Genomic DNA, 19,242 nt, shown 5'->3' on the forward strand with positions numbered 1-19,242 from the left:
TATTTTCCAAATATCTAAATAATTCTGAATAATCCTTTTTTTTTTTTTTTTTTTTTGTCTTGTGTATGTGACACTACCTTTTAACTAAAGACTTCAGGAAACAAGATATCTTTGAGATACCTTCAAAAGACCTAACATGCAATTTCAGGTTCTGACATTGTGGTGGTTGAAATAGTGGTGCGTTAGATTTCATGTTTTGAAGGGTATGGAAGGAAGGGTCTGGGAAAATTTCTCAGCGTCTCTCAGATCATCCCAGGGAAGCTCTAAATAAGGTTCCTGAGGTTGGACAATCACTTCATCATTATTGCATTTAAGATCAAGCAACATGAAGGAGAATGAGGCATGAGCTGTGATATCTTAAAGTAAGAACTCTATAGAGAGGGTCTAGAGGATGCTGGTTTGGTTCAGGAAAGCACGTGTGGATCCTGAATAAATACATAATAAATAGACAAATATATCCTGTGTCCATAGGAGTGTAAGCTCTCCAAAGAAAGAAATTTCCTCTTCTATTTCCACCCTCCAGCTCCTCTTACCTAGTCCTCTATCCCCCCGGTTTGCCCTCTTGACTAGTGGAGGGATCAGGGAACTGGTATCCAAACCTGAACACTACTCCTTGGCTCCAGACCCAACTGCCTCAATCTCTTGTTTCAATTCCTTACACTTTCTTTGTTCCTTTGAGTCCAGTTCCTGATACCCTCCCTCCATCTGGAAGAAGGAGGTGCATTTACGAGTGTTTCTCTTTCGAGGAATAGCCTCCAAGGCTCAGATGAGAGAGTGGGCAGAAGAAAGAACATCTAAGCCCATGGGTCGAGTAGCCAGGATGTGGCTGCAGGATGAAAGCCCAGCTCTGACCTCATCGGGGCAAGATGGCCACTGCTGGTCTTGTGGCTGCCAGCAGAGAACAAAGCAGAGGGAAAGCTGGCTTCTCCCCAGTCATTTCCCTGGGTGGCAGTTGTGATTTCTCAGACATCAATGCTCTGAGGTAGCTGTTGAAAGCATTGCCTTTCACAGTGATGTAACTAGGCTTGGGGTATGATAGAAAGGTTTGGGGTGGAAGGAAGGAAAAAGGAATGACCCAAAGCCAGAGCTGGACCCCTGAAGCTGAAGTCCTTACTTGCTGCCTAGGAGGGAGCCCATGTGTGCAGAAACTTGGCTGCATCTCCAAGCCAGGGGCCTGCCCTGCCCTACCTCACCCCCACAGAGTGATTGGTACTCACTCTCTCAGGGAAACAGAGAACCAGGCACGTCTGACCAGAGTTGCCATCCAGACCAGGATCAGCAAAGAAGGGTGGGAGACAGAGCCCCACATCGCGTTCTGTCACAGGCCAGAAGACTCTGAAGACGGAGGCTGGGTGTGCGTGATGGATGCACCACAGACAGAAGAGCACCTCTTCCAGCGCCTATGCAGGGTTTTCACTTTCAGGTGCACTTTATTTCCCAGCTTCAGCATGTGATTCTCCTTGGAGTGATACCACACTCCTACTTGGGTGGAGAACAGGACTGAAATGAGGCCAGCCAAGGAGCCATAAGAAATGTCCTCCCCTCCATCCTCTCTTATTTGGCAGCTTGAAAGTGGGGCTGCAACTGAGGGCAGAGTTCCCATGGCAACAAGTTCCCATGGCAACAGGTCCAGTCCAACAGAAGGGGCAGGCTCCAGAGCTTTGGAGTACATTTGGGAGGGAATCAGAAAGACTTCCATTGATCCTATCCAGGTTTTTTAAAGTTATGTTTCTCTTCAGTTAAGCCAATGGAATGGCCTTCTATATTCACTATGATCATCCTGAAAATTTTAGAATTAGTTCATCAAATAAAAAGAACTTAAAAAAAAACATTTTACTTGTGTGAGACTCTCTGTATAATATACAAAAATATATAAGATTCAAACTCTAAATTCAAGGAGTTTTTGTAGCAGAGGAACCAGGATGTTAAGTTTTAAACAGCTGAATATAAGTTCTAAATGATGATGGAAGACAGCAATAGAAAAACGGTAATAAAGCAGCAAATGATTAATTGTCAATGCATAGTAGAAACAACAATCTACTGAGGGATTCGTGTTAGCGAAGTTTTGGAAGGCTTTACAAAGTCTGCAGGATTTGAGCTGAGCTCAAGATGGGTAGGACTTGCCTGGCTAGAAAGAATGGAAGAGAAGGGGCAGTCCAGGAGAGAGCTAACGCGTAGAGCAGAAACTAGAAGTGGTCAGGGAACAATGAATAAACGCCTCTGGCTGAAGTCTGGGGTACACGTAGGGCCTATGTGGGAGATGAGTTTATTGTAATAGCTCCATTCTGAAGGGATAGATGCAGAATGAAACCCATTTGATAGCAGGAAGGGGTGTGAGCATGGAAACTAGAGTGAGGGTGATCAGGACCATTAGGGAGAAGCATATGGGCACTGAGTCCCCAAGGGATGGGGCAGCAAATGAGTCAGTGAGCGCTGAAGATAAACGTATGCAATTTTGTAGCTTTGCTGCAGACCACTCCTGGGGATGAGAATCCAGTAACTCATTCATTCCAGAGCAGTTAAGGAATTGCTTAACTGTCTTGGAAGCCTAATTGGTTCTTAGTGAAGCCTAAATGCTGCCTTTAACGATACTACAAACACAAAACATGTGACTTGTCTACAAAGAAGCACAGAAAATACCCTGGCTGGCAATAAGATCATATGTAAGAGGGCATGTGCACATACATGTTCCATGGATGCAGGAGCGATCTCAACTTCCAAATGTATGTGCATACATAATACTGAGCTCCAAAAGCAACTTAAAACCACTGTTGTTGGTTAAGCACCTTCATACATTTTTTTCAGAAGCCGTTTCAAGCATCTTAAAATGCATGAATCCACAGAAGTTTCAAAACTCAAACCACTTTTTTTCTCCAGTGAGAGATGTGCATGACTGAGCCTGCTTTGTCTCCTTACCAACAGTAGAAAGGAATATCAAGGTGAATCCTGTCCATCTTTCATGGCCACGAAAACTTCTCCCATGCTCTGGCCCACACTGATCTTTCCAATTTTCCATATATTTGGATACTTAATGATATCTAGTTTTTCCTGATCTCTGCCTCTAATATGTATGACTTTTCTGTAAGGATCTTGTCACCTGTAGCATCAGCATCACTTAGCGGGGTGTTAGAAATGCACAATGTCTTCCTTGGAAAGGTCTTTCTGTACTTTTGCCCAAGATTCACTTCCTCTTCCTGTTCCACTGCTCCAGTGCTCTGATCTGCCCACTGCAGTGTTCCAGTCTTAACTCTCCTCCATACCCATGGACGCTGCAGTTCCTAACCTTATGCCCTATATTCCCCTCTGGCTTTCAATGGCCCTGTTCCCCTGACCAAACTCCAAATGACCACATTTTCATGGTGCTCCTGGTTGGTAGTGGACTTGAATCCTCTTGATTCCAAGTGTTCTGATGGTTTACCAAGTCTGGATTTCTGTAGGTAACCTAATTAACAGAGGTTGTGTGTTTTTCCTCCTCAAAGACCTGGATATCTAATTAATGACAACTCCAAACAGAGAAGTAATTTCAATAAACAAGTGCTATAATGCTAAATTAAAAGTAAAGCAGAATCCCAGGCTTCACCCCAGACAAACTGAATCAGAAATTGTCATTTAACAAGACCCTGGGAGATCTGTGTGCACATTAATGTTTGGGAGGCATTTCTCTAGGAGACAGGGACCTTATTCTGTATTTCATTTGTATTCCCATCCCTCCATAATTACATGGAATCATGGCAGCCATGAAATAGATTGAACATATTCTTATTGAATTTAGTTGAAACAGTCCTCAGTGGCCAACCACTCTTACAAAGGAAAAGGTGCCCTCACCAATCTATCTGATTCAAACAACCACCCACGGAGACAGGCAAAACAATTTTTCATTCCTTTTTATAAATAAGGAAATGGAGGCTAAGAAGGGCTTCAGAATTTCTTAAGGTCAAACAACTGAAACTTAGGAAATACCAAGGACTTTCAAAGGAAACTGAGTAAAGTTTAATCTTAATTTCAAATTTTTAATCTCCTTTGCATGATACTCACACTCAAAAGAATGCTGAAGAGATGGTGTGGAATCTCCTAATACACCTTTCGTAGACAAACTCCTGGGCCCTGGACTAGGCACACAAACACTCATGGCATATCCAAATTATTTTTGGTCAAGCATGGACTCGAAAAACTTATAAACTTTGTTGGTGTTTCTAACTGCCTTGCCCCAGAATAACCTTACCTAAAAAGTAAAACATCTTTTGTTCAAGACATTGTTTAGGAAGGAAAAGGAAAACCTAATATTTTTCTCATTTTATTTTTTTCCAGGATGAATGGAGACTATTTTCAAAACAAGGATGTCTTTTTTTTTAACCTACTTTTTAAAACATAGCACTAGAAATGTTGGTGATATTTGAGAAAAATACAATAAATTTTCTCAAAATGTTGATAATAATTTTTTGGAAAAAATAAACATAACAATGAAATATATTCTTTTAGGCCCATTACAAACAGCTAGAAACAAAATAAAAAAAGATTATATTACAACCGAAACCATTAAATGCATCTTTATTTAATTCAAGACACAAATGATTTAATTATTCAAATAAAAATTAAAACTCACAGTGGGAGAAATAAAAGATGAGAGGAATAATTGGAGATATATATACTGTTCCTTACTGGAAAGACCAAATACAGTAGTAATAACAATTAAGTCCTAAGCAAATATTTATAGATTTTATGCAAAACTAAGATCCCAAATGAATACTTTATAAACTCTGACAAACTCACAGTGTAATTCATCTAGAAGAATAAACTATCAAGAATATTGAAGTGTTCTTTTAAAAAGAATAATTACAATGGCTTGCTATACCAGATTTTAAAACATGATTTATAGCAACAATTATCAAAACAATCAGTTATTGGCTTAAAAATAAGAAAAGTTAACCAGTGTTTAGAATCTCAGAACAGTGATTCTAAACTAAGTACTTAATATCCAAATAACCAAAGCAACAGCCATACTACACTAATAACTTATATTGAATTTATTGTCAACTAAGACTTCAAATCTTTTGCACATATTGTATTATCTACCCAAGTTTTTTCCCGTTCTCTATTTTGTTAAAGAATAACTTTCAGAATAAGATAAAATCATGATTCTCATATAAATATAAAGTGAACACATGTTAAAGATTTTATTTAACTCATTATCTAATGAGGGAACCAAGCAGATGTCACTTTTCATTCAAAGGAGAATCCAAAGAACAGACACATTTATAGATTAGGAATATTGAAATTAAAAAATTTGCAAATAGATACAAAACTGGCAAATCCACAGTGTCAACTGAAATTCTACTAGACAAAATTTATTTGTAAGTCTATAGACAAGAATTATTTCAAACTGCTATAGGTTATCTACAATCCACATAACTAAAATAGCTCAAAGGCAATGAAAGATGCAGAATCTGCATAGAATCAGAATTCCATAATTCTGAATAGTGTGTCCTAAATAATGCACAGTTTGCCATTGAAGCACAATTTTTTTCTCTACCATTTGCAGTTGTTTCTTTTCTGTACCCAGCTTAACCGTTTTGCATTTATGTTTATTAGATCCCGCATGGATAGATTCAGCCAATCATAATCCCCATCCCTCCAAGCTTTATGTGTGGGCGTCTTTGATCAGGATGTTATCAATACTATTGTCCAAGCCATTGATTTTTTTGTAAACAAGTTGAATATAACATAAAATCAAAGCACAGATATCTCAACCATAGAGATGACAAATTTTTCTTTAAACTGAAAAAGTAGAGGTGATTATCTGAGATAATGTAGAGAAGCATCATCTTTTCAAACAGCAAAAACAGATAACAAACAGAGAACAGAGAGAAGCAGGCTCAGTAAAATAAATGTGCTCTTTCATCTATGTAACAAGTGCTTTTTTTGAGGACGACTGGGTGCTAGGCACTGTGCTAGGTGCTGAGGGCACTACAACAGATGAAGACAAACCCCAGTATCATGGAGATTACAGTCTGGGGTGGAGTGGGGGAAACAGACATTAAACAAACAATTTACACTTTGGAATAATGGTAAGTGCTGTGTTTAATGTGGTAAGTGAAATCAAGAACTATAGGCTGTTAAGTGTAATAGTACATATGAACGTATTAATCATCATCGTTTGTTTCAATCTCGCAGATACTAGGTCTCTATCTTTTATTTTCTCTGTCTTTGGGAGAATGTAAGGATGTTGAAGTGGACACAAAAAGAGTCAAGAGTTGAGAGACAACTGCTACTCACCAGTGGCTTGCTTGATCTTCTCCTCTTTCAGGACAATAAATAGTACCAAGCGTTTCCTTTAGGTAGGACGGACGTGCATGATGAAGACAAAGCCTTAGCCATTCAGATTCTATTATAACCAAATATGTAAAACACTGTTACTACAAGCCAGATATTAGGATATAAAACAGCTTTATTATACTGCAATGGAAATTTACTTTTTCTATGCAAACAGAGCTAACTCTGCATATGCATGTAACAAATGGTGAAAATATTACCATAATTTTATGGAGAAGTTAAAGTTTAACTTACAACTAGTAGAAGACACTTGCCACACATTATAATTGACAAAGGACTGGATACTGGATATTTAAATACTCTACAAAATTAACAAACAATCCCATAAAAATTGGGTATTTCATGAAAGAAAAAAGACTTATGGCCAGAAAGCATATGAAAATATGTTCAACCTCATTGAAAGGGAGAATATAAATTAAAACCACAAGTATTTTGCTCCCACCAGACTGGCAAAAATGTAGAAGTCTGGCAATAGCAAGTGTTGAAGAGAATATATATAGAACAACCAGAATTCCTATATACTGCTGGCTGAGAGTAAACCACACTGGTAGGAAAACAATTTGTCATTACCTAATCAAGTAGAAGTTGTGTGTTTCCTACTACATCACTATTTGGATCTTGGGAGACACTTGCACATGCGCTCCAGAAAACAGGGACAAGAATGTAAGCATTCTTACATGTAAGCATTTGGGGGAACTGTAATACCTAGAAAGAGCCTAAATGTCCATTGACAAAAATCTGGATAAATAAACTGTGGTGTATTCTTACAAGAGATACCACACAGCAGTAAAACAGAATTCTCAAAGCACAAAGATGAGAGGGGGGAAAGTTCCAGAAGAATATACACGGTATTATCTTCCACTTGTATAAAGTTTAAAAGTAAACAATTTAGGGATATAAATTTGGTAAACATTAAAGAAAAACAAGAGAATAAGAAAAATAATTCTAATTCTAGGAGGTAGGCCGAGGGATCAGAGCAGGGTAAACACACAGGGGCCTTAGATGTATCTTAAGCTTGTTGGTGAGTCCATTTCATTATTACTCTTTAAACTTTACACATAAATTTTAATTAATACATATATATATATAATTTTGCATTGTTATGTTTAATAAAAATAAATGGGAATATATATATATAATATGTATTATATATATATAAAATACACAAATATTTGTCAGTGCAGTTACCAATGCTTTGAGGTCAGCCTTCAAAGAAAGTGGGGTTTATTTATTTGTTTGTTTGTTTTTAATGTGTTTCTCTTGCTCTAGGTATTTTGGTTACTATTTGCTACTTCATAGATATGCAAAGCTGAAATTCTCTAGGTTTATTTTACTCCAACGTGAAAATGTTTCTGCAAAATAACTGCTCTAAAATGCCTTCTCTTCTGCCTTGCTATGGTGGGAAGGTGTTATAAATTATCTTAACTTGTGGATGGAAAGAAAATAATTTCTCACATGAGTGCTATCTGGAAAGTTCTTCCTGCACACTCTGAAGTTCTTTTTTTAAATTTATTTATTTTTGGCTGTGTTGGGTCTTCATTTCTGTGCGAGGGCTTTCTCTAGTTGCGGCAAGCAGGGACCACTCTTCATCGCGGTGCGTGGGCCTCTCACTATCGCGGCCCGTTGCGGAGCACAGGCTCCAGACACGCAGGCTCAGTAGTTGTGGCTCACGGGCCTAGTTGCTCCGCGGCATGTGGGATCTTCCCAGACCAGGGCTCAAACCCGTGTCCCCTGCATTAGCAGGCAGATTCTCAACCACTGCGCCACCAGGGAAGCCCTGAAGTTCTTTATAGTGATTTCTTGTGTAACACTATTAAATATACCACCTGGCTGCAGCATCTGTGGATAAAATCTGTCCACTTGCTTTCTCACAGGGCTTGTGCTATTTAATATTTTAATTCCTACTCCAAATGGATCTTACTGGGAAAAGTCATGTGCGTGGGTCCAGGGTCTCTCCTTGAATCACTGTTGAGATCTCCTCCTGCCCTCTCTCTCTAGTCGGAGGGCTCATCTTCCAGCCTAACAAGTCCTGCAGGCTGCCTTGTGGAGTTCGCTGCTCCCTTATAATCTCCATCTGGAAATTTTAGGAGGAATTAATCTCCTGATTTCCCAAACAAGTGGAATCTCTGCTTGCCTGCTAAATGCCAGAGCAATGGGCTCCTTCTTTAAAGATAATCTTCTGCTTCTACACTACTTATTTCTATGTGCCCAGGTGCACTAACCACAGTGAGAGGCCATGTCAGGCTCTGCCAGTCATTGTCACTGACTCTCTAAATTGGGTCGCCAATCCTCACCCATATTTGGCAGCTTTCCAGCTTTCCTGACATGGAGCTGGACAGCCCTTTTCTAAAGGACTGCCTCCTGTTTCCTCCAGTTTTCTCCCATTTTGTCCCCATTACCACGGAAAACACAAGGACATGTCACTGGGGATTATCAAGGATGTGCTTCTGGAGATCGTAAGAGATTTTCCAGCATAATCTCAGGTCTACATGTTTTCAGCCCCATGTTCTGCCCTGTTTGCGTTACATAATGAAAGAATTGACCACTCTTACAGATTGATGCCAAATGTATAAGCAGAGCCAAATTTCTCACATTAAAACATAGGGCATGTTCAAAAAGTTCACTTTTAGGTCAGTTGCTGAAATGTGACATTCATTTTCTTCTAAAAAACAATGTTTGCAGTGTTGGTGCTGACCACACACTTGGCCCCAATACTCTATCTAAAAAAGTATCACAAAAAGCATACTATTGCAGTGAAAATAAGCAGAACACAACATTGTTTCACAACTGATAATAAAATATAATGCCCAACAGTTGCAAATAAATCATTTTTATTTATTTGAATTCAGGTGATTAAGGAAAGGTTAATTCATCTAGCAGAAAAAAAGGTAGATGAAAACTTCTGTGAATATTCTGAAGGGGGATTCAGGCAACTTTCAAAGATTTGCAGATACTAACGAGGCTGCTTTTTAGCAGCAGTAGTAGTAGTGGAAGAAGAAGAAGGAGGAGAAGAAGAAGAAGAAGGAGAAGAAGAAGGAGAAGAAGGAGAAGGAGAAGGAGGAGAAGAAGAAGGAGGAGAAGAAGGAGAAGGAGGAGGAGGAGGAGGAGGAGGAGAAGGAGAAGGAGAGGAGAAGAAGAAGAAGAAAAGAAGAAGATGAAGAAGAAGAAGGAGGAGGAGGAGGAGGAGGAGGAGAAAAAGAGGGAGGGGGAGGAAGACAAGAAGAACTGTCATCATTATGCAAGCTTTTCACTGCAACATTTCTGTCTTTTCACTGATACAACCCTACCACTTGTAGAACTCAAGTTATTGGTTGGTTTGCAATGAAATAATAGAGAATTGAAAGGCAAAAGGTTGAAACTGAGAAAAGAGGGGCTTTCCTGAGTAAACAAAAGAAAGAAGCATCTTGAATAGGATTCATTGATTAAAAACCCACATATGTTTATTCAGCATCCACTATCTGCCCAGCTCTATGCTAGGTCTTAGGGATATAACAAAGAAGAATAAAACAGTTGCTACCATTTCGGCACCAACCTATTGCAGTGGGTGGTAGAATAAAATAAGGCAGGGGGCCTAGGAGTAAGAACTGACACATAAACATATAAATTACACCATAATGTGCTAAAAGCTGTTTTAAAAGAGGATCTAGCTGCTGTTTGTGGGAGTCTGGAAACACTTCCCCTAAATGACAGTTAATCTTCAAAAATGAATACGAATTTTTTAGAAGGAACAGAATGTACAAAAGCACAGGCATAAAATCATTTTGGAAATGATGTGATGTTCAGAGTAAGTGCAGGGAGGAGAATAGGACATAGAGAGAGATGAGGCTGAAGAATTAAGGTGGAAACTAACCCTACATCCTTGAACGCAAAGAGAGTTTAAACTCAATTCCGTAGGTAACTTGGAGACAATAGCTTCAACTGGTAATAAGATGTTGGAACAACCAATGAAATTAACTGAGATGGAATTAATTGATCTTTGCATGACTTAAAAGAGAGAAGACAGCATCAGGAAATCATAGCTCTCTCTGTGGAGAGAGAAGGGAGGGAATGGTCAAAAGGCATAAGATCAGAACTTTTCTCTGCCCTGGTGGCTGCTGAGACAGTTCAGTGGCTTTTCGAGGGGAAGTGAAATTGGGAAAGGGAACGAGCCTTGGGGTCTTTGGGAGGCAGAGTGAACAAGTATGTATCAGTGCTGGATGTTTGCAAGCGCACCCCTCAGCCTTTTACAATACCATTTCATCTTAAGATTGAACGTAGAGTGAATTTTGTCAGTGACTGCTGAAGAAATGGAAATGGAAATCATGCATCTTCAAGTCCTGGGTCATATGTAAATGGGAATTCATGTTTAATCATTGACAGGAGCTAATGAACACTCACTTACTTGTTTGAACCTCCCTTTGGCATTTCTGCAATGTGGTTCCTAGAATCATACTTTTCTTTTTCTTCCTTTCTGCCCCGGACTTTCACCAGTGAAAGAGTGCTTTGGCAGTGATAAACCTCTCCAGTGAAGAATGCTCTCTTACAGTAAATTCATGGCATTTTAATAGGTCCACTTCGCTATGTCTCTGGTTTCTGGCTTTTCACAAGTCTTAAGTTTTAGAACCTTGGGCAAGAATAAGAATGTAACTAGTTAAACAAGAAAATGATAAGATTAAAACATTAGAAATTAATAAAACCTCACACGTTAATCAGGGACAGTTCAGTTCTCAGAATGCTAAACGCTGCTATCTGATTCTGCCGTCCCTGGCAGAGCTGTCCTGGGCCGGGCCGGGGTAGATGGCCTAATCTCTAATACACTGTAGCCTTCCCAGCTCCTCAGAAAATGAACCGGCTCAGGCCTCTAGCTGCATCTAGAGAAGGAAGGCACTGCCACCTACAGGTTGTAAAATCAGGGACATAATAAATTAATACTTAATTTGTAGAAAAAAAGTTATTTTATTAACGTAACATTTTCATAGACCCAAAAGCCTCAAAGTTAGCTGGTTCATCCTCCTGCCTTTCGGAAGATCTGTCCCTAAATATACACAAATTTTCACTGAGATTAAAGAAGCTCAGCTCTCAGACAATTAAAATCTAAGTCAGACTTGCCCTGTAGGAATTGGGAATTAGGCTGGACTTGGCACGGGGTGAGTAGTGAAGGGGTAGTGGGTAATTGCCTTCTTAAGCACTCTTTAAACTCAGAGCTTTCTGGGCCCCAGTTTCTTCATTTGTAAACTGAGATAATGGATTAAATTGGGGGTTTTCAAAGTGTGGTCCCTGGACCAGCATCACCAACCTCACTGGGGATTTGTTAAATATGAAAGTTTCTCTGGCCCTGTCCCAGACCCCAGACTTATTGAACTGAAAACCCTGCGGGTAGGACCCAGCAATCTGGGATTTAACAAGCCCTCCAAGTGATTGTAATATACATAAAAATGAGAGAATCACTGGGTTAGATGATCTAGAAATATCCAGTAAATACGCTATTCCACATCACAAGAGTGATATCGCCTGCAGTTCAAACACCCGTCCGTGGAGGAGCTGAATCCCTGGGAAAATTGACCCTGGGGGAGGAGAGGGCAATTGAGGGAAAGCTGGAACTGAAGAAGCAGGTTCACCACTCTACTAAGTGGACATGTGGCCATCGATGCACCATCTCAATGGTCAACTGGAAGTCTAAAAACTAAAAAGTTTTTCGCCCTAGTTCATCAACACAAAAATGTACCAGGCATCCCTCTGCTCTGTCTGACTTTGTCTAAATTAATACCTCTCCCCTGGCTGAACTCCAACTATCAAATATAATCCTTCAAGACCCAGGTTTTCTTTCCTCCTTCACAAAGCCTTCTGTGAACAGCAATACATCCGTATTTTTCAATTACCCTGAATGCCTTTGACCCCTGAAGTCTGTAGCAGAAACTTTAGTACTTAACGACCTACCATCCTGGAGTATTCTCAAATTGTTTCTCGTGATTACCTCATCTCGCTGCCCAGATCTCCCCAAGGATTTTTGCTTAGATGGCTCATATACTTATCCCTATGCTTCTGGCAAGTTCCCAGCATAGCTCTGGCACAAACTGGTGTTTAACAAATTGCTGGTGATGGGTTTTATATGGTTCTCTGAAAATACAGATTTGAGTCTGTGAATAGATTTTAAGCCATCACAAGTTTCCCCCTCCTTCCTTCATTGTGCTCATGAAGAATTCTGCAAAAGGGTCATGTTGACTTCAAAAATAGCTAAAACACACCCAAAGTAGCTGAAATTAAAGGGTGAGGGTTTCTAGGCATTGCCTTAGACCCACATGTATAGATCAAGGGAATAAACACAACTCAAAACTTCCTCTGTTACGGGGCATTTACTTGGGCAGTTAGAAAAATAAAATCTAAACCATACTCAATAAAAATTTAAATCAACCGTTTGAAGAGAACTTAATGAAAGTTGTGCTTAGATTTAGTTAGCCCTTGAAAAGAAACCCAAATACCAGTAATAATTTCTGGTATTGTGACTATAAGGTCATTTATGCAAATAATTACTAAAAACCTCCATGAATTTGTTCTGGGTTTCCTTTCAATAGTAAGAAGGAAACTGAGGACAAGATGAGATGGCCTTTGGCTGTTAGAGCTGTTCTAGTTGGGTGCTCTGCTAAGAGAGGCCCATATGTCGTGAAGAAAAAAGAGTCAGGGGTCTGAAATTACCCCCAAGCCCTTTCCTTTTATGCAGGGTATGTGAACGTCTGAATGTGCTTGACACTGAGGCCAGAAACTGTCCAATTCACGTTCGCCTCCCAGCTCCTAACCCAGCTCTGTCACGTAACAGACCCTTTGTTACATTGAGTTAGGCAAAAACAGACTAATATATCCATAGTTATTTGGGGACAAGACCAAATAAAGTTTATTCTACCACTCTCAAATTTTATTCATACAACTCCCATTTTAAGAGGCCTAATTGTTTAGAGTAAAGAGGCCACTTCGAATGGGACAAAAATGGACAGGGTCAAAGTTTGGATCTTCATTGCAAAGCAAACCAACATCATTCTGATAGAGTCAGTCTAGTTTTCTTAGGATTGGTTGGGAGACTGGTTTGGGTTTGCTGTGTGCATTTTACGAAAATCCAGATTTTCTCTCCATAACTTGCACGCCGCGGTGCTATCCTCCTGAACTCTCATCAGCGTATGACATTCTAAATGACCTGGAATTGAGAGATGTTTTCTGCTCAGCCCAGAACAGCTATCTGGCAGCTGCACAGTGGAGGTGGTGGCATTTCAACAGGGCCAGTTAGTGAAAGACCCTTTATTGTCTTGTGGCAGAGGACCAGGCTGTGAAGTGTATTGTGTGCTTGGGAATGCTTTGAGATAAAAGGTGCAGAAGAAGTAGAATGGACTCTATTCAGCTTCGTGGAGGGCAGAACAGAGACTGTCTTCATGGGTTTGGATTCTATGCTTTGGGCAGAAGAGCGCACTGGCAGCAGAGTCTCGTGGGCGCAGAGGGGTGAGGCACCCTCTCATGGCTCCTCTGGGTGGCTCTGAGTCCAGGCGTACAAAAGCATTGCTAAAGAATCACTGCCCTGTTGCGAGAAGCTTATGTGGTCCCCCTGAAAGACATTCTCTGTGCTCCCATGTGGGAGGGGAGCAGTAGACTTCTCCCCGAGGGGACAAGCAGCGGGGACCACACAGTTGGAGGGATCATGCGGAATGCCCAGCCTCCACCTTTGCACAGCACTTCCCAGGTTACAGGCTACTTTCAGAGGGAGACCTCATGTAAGTCTTGCAACACCTCCAGGAAACATGCAGGGCAGGTATTAATACTCCCATTTAATAGATGAGGAGAATGAAGTCCAAGAGCTTCAGTGACTTGCCCAAACTTATGTGGCAAATGAATCAGGAGATCTAGGACCAGAAACCTTTATCTTTGCATCCTAGTTAAAGATTCATCCTCCACCACGAGGCAGCTTCTCAGAGCCTGCCTCTCAGATATAACCCAGAACGAGAAGCCACATGGTCCCACAGTCTGGTGAGGGTGGCCGCACCTTCCTGCCCACTCTCAGTCGTGCCTGCTCTCCGCTCCTGGTCAAATATGCACTTATCACAGGACGCTCTCAGGGCTCTGGAAATGGGGGCAGGACATTAACTTGGCAGGATACTGGGCTACTGGTCTGGACTACCATGGCAGTAGCCAAGACACTCTAATGTCCTCAAAGGGCTGGTAGCTCTCCTCTTAAAGTAGAGCTCCCAGCCCCGAACCCCAAACCCCAGTGGCTTGTGGAGCCTCTCAAATTTCAATCAAAGGCAAATGAGAAGGCAGATTCAGGGTGCTGAACCCCTTTCTTTGGAAGGAACTGGAGATGCACTAGCTCTACTGAGCCATGTTAAAAAGGAACTTTACAAATAAAGCAAAAACTAGTCAAAGATTTCCCACACCTTCAGTCATTCCAAAGGGCCTCCAAAAAGACCACAGAACTTCAGATGGCATGAGAGAAAATAGCCTCATTGATGGGGAGGTATCTCTTCCTTGAGGAGACTTTACAGAATTTCTGCATTGAATGTTTCCTGAAAACACAAAACCCAAATAGACCTGGCTCCTGGGAATCAAACATCTGACTGGTTGGGGACAGTTTCCTTGTCTGTTAAGACAGAGAATGGGGGTTGGACAGCTGCCCTATCTGCTTCACAAAGAGGTGTGTGTGTGTGTGTGTGTGTGTGTGTGTGTGGACAGGGAACACTACTTGCAAAAGTCCTTTTTAAAAGCACTTGACTTTTTTTTCCTTAGTGGCCATAGTACAGAAATACAATGGCCGTCCAAGAAGAAAATCGACATTTCTATCCCCTAGAAAGCTGGCCAAAGGAGATTTGTTTCATTTCCATTTAAGTTTTTTAAAAGACATAGGGCATTGAGTCTCAAATTTAGCTGGCATCAGAAACTCCTGGGGGCTTGTTTCTGATCGCTGGGCCCCACCCCCATAGTTTCTGATTCAGTAGGTCTGGGGTGGGACCTGAGAAATTTACATTTCTAACAAGTTCCCAGATACTGAGGCTACTGGTCTGGGCATCACGCTTTGAGAACCACTAACATAGGGAATTTAAAAAAAAACAACTGGGGCTTCCCTGGTGGCGCAGTGGTTGAGAGTCCACCTGCCGATGCAGAGGACACGGGTTCGTGCCCCGGTCTGGGAAGATCCCACATGTCGCAGAGCGGCTGGGCCCGTGAGCCATGGCCGCTGATCCTGCGCGTCCTGAGCCTGTGCTCCGCAACGGGAGAGGCCACAACAGTGAGAGGCCCGCGTACCGGAAAAAAAATACTGAAGAAGAGGACTTATTTAGAAAGTTACTCTATGAGGGCCTGAAAGTCCAACCAGAGTGGCCTGGGGTTGTTAGAGTCCACTTTCACTGTGGGTGACTTTGGAGATGGAACAAGACGGTTGCCACCTTCTCAATGACACTGCCTACAGCGCTTCAATCTGTTTCCAATTTAAAGGAAGAGGACAAGTGCTCTGCACACGCTGAGCTCAATAAACCTGTCGTCGACAGGCAGCTCTGCACCTGGAGCTGAGCTGACATGACACTTACGGGCTTCAGAGAACTTTGTGAAGACTGTTACTGCTGCCTCTACCTTGCAAGGGATTCTGTCATGAGTCACTTTCTCAACACCACTCAAAAGCCAGCTTTAGGTAAAATTATGTTAGGCCTTCATTCTTCTTCCACCTTCTCAGTGCCTCAGCTTTCTCCTGCCCATAAAACTGATCTCCGGCTCTCTCTCTCTCCCTCTCCTGCCTTCAGCCAGTACTTCTCAAAATGTAATGCTCACCCAAATTACCTGGGGATCTTATTAAAATGCAGATTCTGATTTAGGAGGTCTGGGTTAGTGAAGCCCGATACTCTGCATTTCTACCAAGCTCCCAAGGGATGCTGATACTTCTGGTTTCCAGACTATGCTCTTGGCAGCAAGGCATGAAATAAGTTGAGGCTTATTATCTATAAATCTTATCTTTCATTCCCTAGTTACCCTTCTGCTACGGGAGACCAGAGGCTAATGGAAAATTATATCTACTACTGTTAGCATGTGAACTTAACAACTACTTCCCCTCCCGGTAATAACATGCTAGAATGTGTAGGATTTCGGAAGTCCCCCCAGGTAACGACACAGTAGGGACTTCCAGTCCAGGGACTGGCCACTGAGGTGAAATTTTGGAGTTAGGGCCAGTTCTCATCTTTCTCCTTGTACGGCTCTGACCTCCATTTGCTGAGCAAAGAGTCAATCCCTAAGGTGGATGAGCTGACCTGATTATTTATTTATTTGCAATTTATATCCTATCTCCTTGTAAAATAGATTTAAAGGAAGGAGATGTGATTAAGGATCAGGCTATCTGATCAGTAAAGTCAGTGTAAAATTGTCCCCTATGTTTTCAGTTGTCCTCTTTTTATAAAGAAGGAGTGCAGGGTGTGTGTGTGTGTGTGTGTGTGTGTGTGTGTGTGTGTGTGTGTGTGTGTGTGTGTGTGTGTGTGTGTGTGTGTGTGTGTGTGTGTGTGTGTGTAAGCTGAATTTTTCCCCGGCTTCCCTGTGTACATGCTCTCAGCCATTCTTTTGCTTCTCGGAAAATTCATTGTATCAGATCAAATTCTCAATTCTTCTCTTTCTGTTATTTTATCTGAAAAAATGCCGGCTCAAACCAAAATAACCCAATGCCAAGAACCAAGCGAGAAAGATGATTTATCAATAATTTATGGAGTCTTCTTTGACCCTTCATTCTCCCGTCCCCTTTACCCTATCTGTCACAATGTCCTGTCGTCCTGCCTTTCACATCTTTCTCAAATTCACTCTCCCTCCCTCCCTTCCATGCCTACCAAACAGCCCAGCCCTCATGACCCCATGTCAGAATATCACTATTAATTCCTAGCATTTAGTGGCGACCTGGTTTGGAGAGCACTCTGCTGAGAGTTTCTTATGCATTAACTCACTGTATACTATGGGTGTTATCATTTCCCCCTTTTTACAGGTGACTAGTTTGACACTTAGAGGTGAATTAACCTACCTAAGCTTCCATACTTAGCAAGTAATCTAGTAGTAAAATGCAAGCACACTCTTCCACAACTAGACAATACCACCTCCTGTGCTCTGGATGCATCTGTCTCTCTGTGCATCTGTCCATGTGCTTATTGGTCTACCTATCTCAGCTTATTCTCCTCCCCAAATGGAGGTGCTTAGAAATTATTTTCTATATTAGAATTCTCTTCCTTTCATGAGACACGATAAGGTAATCAGATCTACTGCTCTAAGCATGTGAGATCAGCATAGTATTTCTACACCACTCACCAGGGGTTGCCTATGGTTTAAGTCTCTCTCATAAAATCTATCCTTAAACTGCCAAACCGACTTCCCTAAAACACGTCTTTGTCAGTTCAGGCAAGATGCCACAGACTGGGTGGTTTAAACAACAGACATTTATTTCTCACATAGAGGCTGGGAAATACAAGACCAAGGTGTGGCAGATTCAGTTTTTGGTGAGGGCTCGCTTGCTGGCTTGCAGATTGCTGTCTTCTGCTTGTGACCTCATATGGAGAGCACAGAGAGAAGAAAACTCTCATGTCTCTTCTTATAAGGGCACTAATCCCATTGTGAGGGCTCCACCCTTATGGCCTAATCACCTCAAAAAGGCCTCATCTCCAAATACCATCGTACTGGGGACAAGAGTTTCAATATATGAATTTGGGGTAGGACACAAACATGTAGTTCATAGCATACTGTTTTCCTCACATTGTTCCCTTGTTCTAAGAATGGACAAAGCCTCAGAAGAGGATCTGAGGAGTTCAGTATCTGAACTCCATTTCCATGCTTGGGGAATCCTCTCCCTTAATAAGCAGAGCCCACCATTGAAAGTTGCGTCACTAGCCTTCCTTGCAGCTAGGGCCTCGGTGTATAACCCAGGACCCACCCTCAGACAACAGCACCCCAAATTTTAAATTGGAAAAAGCCTGGGCCTTGGAGAGCTCATTCTGTCAAAGGCTAGTGGTAGCTCTGCCTGCTTTCCAGAAGCAAGGGTGGCTGCAGTTTTAGCAGCAGAGTCCAGGACTGTGGTGCCACGGAGCAAGCTGAGCCCGGATGCCCAGCCACAGTAAGAGAGGGGTCTTCGATGACCAAGCAGGTTTTACCTGGTGGCACAGCTTCCAAACCCCCCGGGAGAATCTCAGAAGTTCCTGAGACTGTCTGTTCATACCTTTTTCTGCACTCGATCAGCCAGAGTTGGGTTTTGGCTTTGCTGCTAAGCGTACTACCTGCTTTAAACTCCTCGCCTCATCAACGGGAGGCGCAGCCACTGCTTCCTACAGCACTCACACCTCAGAAGTGGAACAACAGAGGGAGGCCCGTGAGAGACAAACCTTGGCTTCTCTTTTGCTTTGTCATTTTCAGTGACATGCTCATTTACACTGAGTTGTCATGCCCTGACCTAGAACAGGCTACCCTTGTGGACTCTGGCACAGGCATATGCTACGACTATCACAGGATGGGCAGGAAGATGCCAGGGCCTCCCATGATCACCACCTCCAGTACCGGGACCCCCAGAGGCCCCACACTCGCACCCAGCAGAGAGCCTGGGGAAACTGAGTGCGAGAACCTGGAGAAATGTGCCACTCAAAAGCTTGCTCTGCCACAGCCCCTGCTAACCACACGGGCCCGAGACCCCTCACCTCTCCCAGAGGGGCCACAGCTGTGATTCGGAGGCACGTAACCCACAGGTGCCATCCACTGAGTCATCAGTGGCCCACACTTTTATTGTGCTGATGGTATCTTGGGTGTTTGCATATGCCCAAACTCATCACACTGTCTCCATTAACTATGTGTAAATTCTTCGTGTATCCATTATACCTCACTGAAGCTGTTTTTTGTTTTTTTAATGAAAATGACATGGTACAAAATAAAATGAGCTGGTGGAGTCAGATTTTT

This window comes from Delphinus delphis, chromosome 2 (genome assembly GCF_949987515.2).
Source record: "Delphinus delphis chromosome 2, mDelDel1.2, whole genome shotgun sequence".
NCBI classification, from domain to species: domain Eukaryota; kingdom Metazoa; phylum Chordata; class Mammalia; order Artiodactyla; family Delphinidae; genus Delphinus; species Delphinus delphis.